The sequence below is a fragment of the Coregonus lavaretus genome, assembly GCF_964263955.1.
Source record: "Coregonus lavaretus genome assembly, chromosome: 5".
NCBI lineage: Eukaryota > Metazoa > Chordata > Actinopteri > Salmoniformes > Salmonidae > Coregonus > Coregonus lavaretus.
In genome coordinates, this window is record NC_139992.1 from 48,136,006 (window position 1) to 48,144,239 (window position 8,234).

The window sequence follows — 8,234 nt, forward strand, 5'->3', positions numbered from 1 at the left end:
ACATGTTTGTTTTTACCTAGTTATTGTTTGCACTGTATATCTCTGTTGATCGTCACTAGCTGTAATGGACACAGAGTAATATTCAGGATTTCTAGAAAATAAAATTCTGTTGAATAGTGATAAAATTGGCATTCAGTCTAGAACAGTACCAGAGATTTAGAATAGTGATGGATATTTTATTTATGACATCAGTTTGGAATAGTGTAGTTTTGCTGGCTCTGGGGTGCCTTTTTGACACAAGATGGCACTGACAGACATGGTCGCCCTGTTTCTAGCTTTTTTTTATTTTTATGTTTTGCTCAGAATGTTTCTTCTATTATTACCTACAGCCAGAAATAACTACGGAATATTAGATTGCCGGTAATTTACCAGATATTCAAGCAGAAATTCAACTTCCCTGACCTGGATCCTATGTTTGAACTTCCTGAGGCAGCTCTATTAATCCCGGGGGCTGCACCAAAACACTGACGGCGGAGAAGAGATGGAAGAAGCGAGCCCTAGTCAGTCAGACTCAAGTGGCGTGCGTACCATCCACCGCTTCAGGGTATATTACTCGCTAACATTCAGTCCCTGGACAATAAAGTAGATGAGCTCAGGGGGGATTTCCTTCCAAAAAGACATACAGACTGTATATATATTGTCTCCATCCATTCAGCCAGCAGGGTTCTCCATCCATCGCGCGGACAGGAAGAAAGAACTCTCCAAAGAAAAAAACACGGATTGATGGCAGCATTTGTGTAAAACCAAAAGCGCGAACCGCCGCATTTAACCATGGCAAGGTGACAGGGAACTTAATTGTGTACAAACGGACCAGCTACGACCTCCATAAGGCAACCAAAGAAGCAAAATGACAGTAGAGGGACAAAATGGAGTCGCAATTCAACGGCTCAGACATGAGACGTATGTGGCAGGGACTCCAGACAATCACAGATTATAACGGGAGAGCAAGCCACGTCTCGGACACCGACGTCTCGCTCCCGGACGAGCTTAAAACTTTATTTGCCCGCTTCGAGTTAAACAACGAAGCGGTCCCCTGACGAGGACTGTGAGCTCTCGTTCTCCGTGGTCGACATGAGTAAGTCATTGAAGCGTGTTAATACTCGAAAGTCTGCAGGCCCAGACGGCAGCCCAAGCCGTGTCCTCAGAGTATGTGCAGACCAGCTGGCAGGAGTGATTATGGACATACAGTTGAAGTCGGAAGTTTACATACACTTAGGTTGGAGTCATTAAAACTCGTTTTTCAACCACTCCACACATTTCTTGTTAACAAACTATAGTTTTGGCAAGTCGGTTAGGACATCTACTTTGTGCATGACACAATAAATATTTCCAACAATTGTTTACAGACAGATTATTTCACTTATAATTAAATGTATCACAATTCAAGTGGGTCAGAAGTTTACATACACTAAGTTGACTGTGCCTTTAAACAGCTTGGAAAATTCCAGAAAATGATGTCATGGCTTTAGAAGCTTCTGATAGGCTAATTGACATATTTTGAGTCAATTGGAGGTGTACGAGTGGATGTATTTCAAGGCCTACCTTCAAACTCAGTGCCTCTTTGCTTGACATCATGGGAAAATCAAAAGAAATCAGCTAAGACCTCAGAAAAACAATTGTAGACCTCCACAAGTCTGGTTCATCCTTGGGAGCAATTTCCAAACGCCTGAAGGTACCACGTTTATCTGTACAAACAATAGTATGCAAGTATAAACACAATGGGACCACGCAGCTGTCATACCGCTCAGGAAGGAGACGCGTTCTGTCTCCTAGAGATGAACGTACTTTGGTGCGAAAAGTGCAAATCAATCCCAGAACAACAGCAAAGGACCTTGTGAAGATGCTGGAGGAAACAGGTACAAAGTATCTATATCTGTGACGAAGTGTGAATGAAGGAGTCAGGCGCAGGAGGTAAAATACCGAAGTCCAGAGTTTATTCCGTTTACATAAATCAAATGCCCCAAGCGTTAAACGAAACTATTACAAGAGAAAATATCCACCTTGGCATAAATACAGTGAATAGTAGCTCAACCGAGCTACACACTCTCACAACAAACAATCACTCACAAAGACAAGAGGGAACACTTATACACATACTAATTAGGGGAATGAGCACCAGGTGTGTGTGATTGACAAGACATGACAAGTGGAGTGATGAGAATGGGATCGGCAGTAGCTAGTACTCCGGTGACGACGAACGCCGAAGCCTGCCCGAACCAGGAGGGGGGGCAGCCTCGGCGGAAGTCGTGACAGTACCCCCCATCCCCCCCACGCGCGGCTCCAGCAGTGCGCCGACCCCGGCCTTGAGGACGGCAAGGAGGACGCGGAGAAGGGCGAGTAGGATGGCGACGTTGGAAATCCCTCAACAGGGAGGGATCGAGGATGTCCCGCCTTGGGACCCAGCACCGTTCCTCCGGACAGTACCCCTCCCACTCCACGAGGTACTGAAGGTCCCCCACCCGACGCCTCGAATCCAGGATGGAACGGACCGAGTACGCCGGGGCCCCCTCAATATCCAGAGGAGGTGGAGGAACCTCCCGCACCTCAGACTCCTGGAGCGGACCAGCTACCACCGGCCTGAGGAGAGACACATGAAACGAGGGGTTAATATGGTAATCAGGGGGGAGTAACAACCTGTATGTCACCTCGTTTATTCTCCTCAGGACTTTAAACGGCCCCACAAACCGCAGGCTCAGCTTCCGGCAGGGCAGGCGGAGGGGCAGATTCCGGGTCGAGAGCCAGACCCGATCCCCCGGTACGAACACCGGGGCCTCCCTGCGGTGGCGGTCAGCGTTGGCCTTCTGACGACGCACGGCGCGCTGGAGGCAAACGTGGGCAGCGTCCCAAGTCTCCTCCGCGCGCCGAAACCAGTCATCCACCGCAGGAGCCTCGGTCTGGCTCTGGTGCCACGGTTGGTAACCCAAAACACATTGGAAAGGTGTTAGGTTAGTGGAGGAGTGGCGGAGAGAGTTCTGAGCATATTCTGCCCATGGCAGGAACACCGACCACTCCCCTGGCCGTTCCTGACAGTAGGTCCGCAGGAACCTACCCACATCTTGATTCACCCTTTCCACCTGCCCATTACTCTCGGGGTGAAATCCAGAGGTCAGGCTGACCGAGACCCCCAGACGTTCCATGAACGCCTTCCAGACTCTAGATGTGAACTGGGGACCTCGGTCGGACACTATATCCTCTGGCACCCCGTGAGTAAACAGAGCCTCCGCAGTTTGTAGGGCCGTGGGGGAGACTGGGCAGAGGAAGGAGGCGGCAGGACTTTGAAAAGCGGTCCACAACGACCAGGATAGTGGTGTTACCTTGGGAGGGGGGAAGATCAGTGAGAAAATCAATACTCAGGTGAGACCATGGTCGTTGTGGAACTGGTAAAGGTTGTAGCTTACCCGCTGGGAGGTGCCTAGGTGCCTTACTCTGGGCGCACACTGAGCATGAGGAAACATACACCCTCACGTCCTTAGCCAAGGTAGGCCACCAGTACTTCTCGGTCAGGCAGCGCATTGTACGACCGATACCTGGATGACCAGAGGAGGGTGACGTGTGTGCCCAGTAGATCAGACGATCACGAATAAGCGCAGGCACGTACTGCTGCCCAGTAGATCAGACGATCACGAATAAGCGCAGGCACGTACTGCAGCCCAGCTGGACACTGCGGTGGAGATGGATCTGTGCGTAATGCCTGCGCTATATCTGCGTCCATCGCCCATACTACCGGCACCACAATGCATGAGGGTGTTGTCACAATGCATGAGGGTGTTAGTTCCTATGTTTAGTTATTTTCTATGTTGTGTTCTAGTTCGTGTTTTCTATGTTGGCCAGGGTGGTTCCCAATCAGAGGCAGCTGATTCTCGTTGTCTCTGATTGGGAACCATACTTAGGCAGCCTGTTGGCACTTTTGTTTTGTGGGATCTTGTTCCGGAAGGTTTGTGTATTTAACCTAGGACTTCACGTATCGTTTTGTCGTTTTGTTATTTTGTAAAGTACTCATTAAAAGATGTACGCTTCTCACGCTGCGCCTTGGTCCGCTTCTTCCCATAACGATCGTGACAGAAGATCCCACCAAAGAAGGACCAAGCAGCGTGTGCAGGAGCAAACGCCGGGTATGGAACAGGAGGTTACTCTGGTAGATGTCCTCCTCGGTTGGGGGAGAATCACTGAGGAGGAGGCCGTCCGCTACCGGAGGGCGATGAGGGAGGATGCCCAGGCAGGAGAGCCGAAGCGGCGCCAACCGGGTCGTCGTCGGTCAGGCGAGAGGCAACCCCAATAAAAAATGTTGTGGGGGCACACGGCATGGACGACGGGGATGCTGGAGGCAGCTACAGGACGTATCGGCGGATTAGGAGAGGAGGCCACCAGGTTTGGGGGGCTGGAAGGGAGGTTGGCGGAGCCTAGAGGTAGAGCAGAGCCAACTCCCCGTACTCAGGCTAGGCAGCGTGAGACTGGGCAGGTTCTGAGGTATGCGGAGCTGCGTACTGTGCCGCGAGTGGTCCGGCACAGTCCTGTACGTCCTGTGCTAGCACCACGCACGTATCGTGCTAAGGTGGGCATGCAGCCAGGACGGAGTGTGCCGGCTCAACGCTCATGGCCTCCAGTACCCCTCCTCGGTCCCGGATATCCTGCGCCAGTGCCACGTGCTGTAGTGCCAGTACGAGTGCACAGCCCTGTACGTCCTGTGCTGATGCCTCACACAGAGTGTGTAGTAATAGGCATTCAGCCAGGACGGGTTGTGTCAGCTCTTCGCTCCAGACCTCCAGTCCATCTCCACAGCCCGGTCCGGCCTGTTCCTGCTCCCCGCACCAAGCCAGTGGTGCGCTTCGCCAGCCCGGTCCGGCCTGTTCCTGCTCCCCGCACCAAGCCAGTGGTGCGCGTCGTCAGCCCGGTCCGGCCTGTTCCTGCTCCCCGCACCAAGCTTGTGGTGCGCGTCGCCAGCCCGGTCCGGCCCGTTCCTGCTCCCCGCACCAAGCCAGTGGTGCGCGTCGTCAGCCCGGTCCGGCCCGTTCCTGCTCCCCGCACCAAGCCAGTGGTGCGCGTCGCACTCCCGGTCCGGCCTGTGCCTGCTCCCCGCACCAAGCCAGTGGTGCGCGTCGCCAGCCCGGTCCGGCCTGTTCCTGCTCCCCGCACCAAGCCTGTGGTGCGCGTCGTCAGCCCGGTCCGGCCCGTTCCTGCTCTCCGCACCAAGCCAGGGGTGCGCGTCGTCAGCCCGGTCCGGCCCGTTCCTGCTCCCCGCACCAAGGCAGTGGTGCGCGTCACCAGCCCGGTCCGGCCTGTTCCTGCTCCCCACACCAAGCCAGTGGTGCACGTCGTCAGCCCGGTCCGGCCCGTTCCTGCTCCCCGCACCAAGCCAGTGGTGCGCGTCGCCAGCCCGGTCCGGCCTGTTCCTGCTCCCCGCACCAAGCCAGTGGTGTCGTCGTCAGTCCGGCACAGCCCGTGCCTGTTCCACCGGTGCCTCCCCTGTGGTGTTTGGTTGGCGCGGTCGCAGTCCGCACCTTTGGGGGGGGGGGGGGTACTATCACGCCCTGGCTCTGGGGACTCTTTAATGTTGAGCCAGGGTGTTAGTTCCTATGTTTAGTTATTTTCTATGTTGTGTTCTAGTTCGTGTTTTCTATGTTGGCCAGGGTGGTTCCCAATCAGAGGAAGCTGATTCTCGTTGTCTCTGATTGGGAACCATACTTAGGCAGCCTGTTGCCACTTTTGTTTTGTGGGATCTTGTTCCGGAAGGTTTGTGTATTTAACCTAGGACTTCATGTATTGTTTTGTTATTTTGTAAAGTACTCATTAAAAGATGTACGCTTCTCACGCTGCGCCTTGGTCCGCTTCTTCCCATAACGATCGTGACAGTATTTGGCTAAGGTGTATGTAAACTTCCGACTTCTGTATTCAATCTCTAAATATCCCAGTCTGTTGTCGCCACTTGCTTCAAGTGTACCTAAGAAAGCGAAGGTAACTCAACTAAATGACTATCACCCCGTAGCACTCACTACTGTCATCCTGAAGTCCTTTGAGAGATTAGTTAAGGACCATATCACCTCCACCTTACCGACACCCTAGACCCACTATAATTTGCATATCGCCCCAACAGATCCACGGACGATGCAATCACCATTGCGCTGTACACTGCCCTATACCACCTGGACAAGAGAAATACCCACAGTGCATTCAGAAAGTATTCAGACCCCTTGACTTTTTCCACATTTTGTTATGTTACAGCCTTATTCTAAAATGGATTAAATAGTTTTTTCCCCCTCTTAAATCTACACACAATACCCAATAATGACAAAGCAAAAACTGCTTTGTATAATTTTTTTCTAATTGATACAAAATAATAATAACTGAAATATCACATTTACATAAGTATTCAGACCCTTTACATCCCCACAGCATGATGCTGCCACCACCATGCTACACCGCAGGGATGGTGCCAGATTTCCACCAGACGTGACGCTTGGCATTCAATCTTCAGACCTCTTGACTGTTTCCACATTTTTGTAACATTACAGCCTTATTCCTTATTATATATATATATATATATATATATATATATATATATATATACAGTGGGGAGAACAAGTATTTGATACACTGCCGATTTTGCAGGTTTTCCTACTTACAAAGCATGTAGAGGTCTGCAATTTATATTATAGGTACACTTCAACTGTGAGAGACGGAATCTAAAACAAAAATCCAGAAAATCACATTGTATGATTTTTAAGTAATTAATTTGCATTTTATTGCATGACATAAGTATTTGATACATCAGAAAAGCAGAACTTAATATTTGGTACAGAAACCGTTGTTTGCAATTACAGAGATCATACGTTTCCTGTAGATCTTGACCAGGTTTGCACACACTGCAGCAGGGATTTTGGCCCACTCCTCCATACAGACCTTCTCCAGATCCTTCAGGTTTCGGGGCTGTCGCTGGGCAAAACGGACTTTCAGCTCCCTCCAAAGATTTTCTATTGGGTTCAGGTCTGGAGACTGGCTAGGCCACTCCAGGACCTTGAGATGCTTCTTACGGAGCCACTCCTTAGTTGCCCTGGCTGTGTGTTCCGGGTCGTTGTCATGCTGGAAGACCCAGCCACGAACCATCTTCAATGCTCTTACTGAGGGAAGGAGGTTGTTGGCCAAGATCTCGCAATGCATGGCCCCATCCATCCTCCCCTCAATACAGTGCAGTCGTCCTGTCCCCTTTGCAGAAAAGCATCCCCAAAGAATGATGTTTCCACCTCCATGCTTCACGGTTGGGATGGTGTTCTTGGGGTTGTACTCATCCTTCTTCTTCCTCCAAACATGGCGAGTGGAGTTTAGACCAAAAAGCTATATTTTTGTCTCATCAGACCACATGACCTTCTCCCATTCCTCCTCTGGATCATCCAGATGGTCATTGGCAAATTTCAGACGGGCCTGGACATGTGCTGGCTTGAGCAGGGGGACGTTGCGTGTGCTGCAGGATTTTAATCCATGACGGCGTAGTGTGTTACTAATGGTTTTCTTTGAGACTGTGGTCCCAGCTCTCTTTAGGTCATTGACCAGGTCCTGCCGTGTAGTTCTGGGCTGATCCCTCACCTTCCTCAGGATCATTGATGCCCCACGAGGTGAGATCTTGCATGGAGCCCCAGACCGAGGGTGATTGACCGTCATCTTGAACTTCTTCAATTTTCTAATAATTGCGCCAACAGTTGTTGCCTTCTCACCAAGCTGCTTGCCTATTGTCCTGTAGCCCATCCCAGCCTTGTGCAGGTCTATAATTTTATCCCTGATGTCCTTACACAGCTCTCTGGTCTTGGCCATTGTGGAGAGGTTGGAGTCTGTTTGATTGAGTGTGTGGACAGGTGTCTTTTATACAGGTAACGAGTTCAAACAGGTGCAGTTAATACAGGTAATGAGTGGAGAACAGGAGGGCTTCTTCAAGAAAAACTAACAGGTCTGTGAGAGCCGTAATTCTTACTGGTTGGTAGGTGATCAAATACTTATGTCATGCAATAAAATGCAAATTAATTACTTAAAAATCATACAATGTGATTTTCTGGATTTTTGTTTTAGATTCCGTCTCTCACAGTTGAAGTGTACCTATGATAAAAATGACAGACCTCTACATGCTTTGTAAGTAGGAAAACCTGCAAAATCGGCAGTGTATCAAAAACTTGTTCTCCCCACTGTATATATATATATATATATATATATATATATATATATATGCTATAAATTCATACTCTACAGAC

The 8,234-nt window shown here is 50.2% G+C and overlaps 1 protein-coding gene across 1 annotated transcript in view; it reads right to left on the minus strand.

The window, feature by feature from the left end:
* The window catches only part of LOC311129045 (voltage-dependent calcium channel subunit alpha-2/delta-1-like), a 193,801-nt gene that overhangs the window by 55,311 nt on the left and 130,256 nt on the right, over window positions 1–8,234 (minus strand). The window lies entirely within an intron of this gene.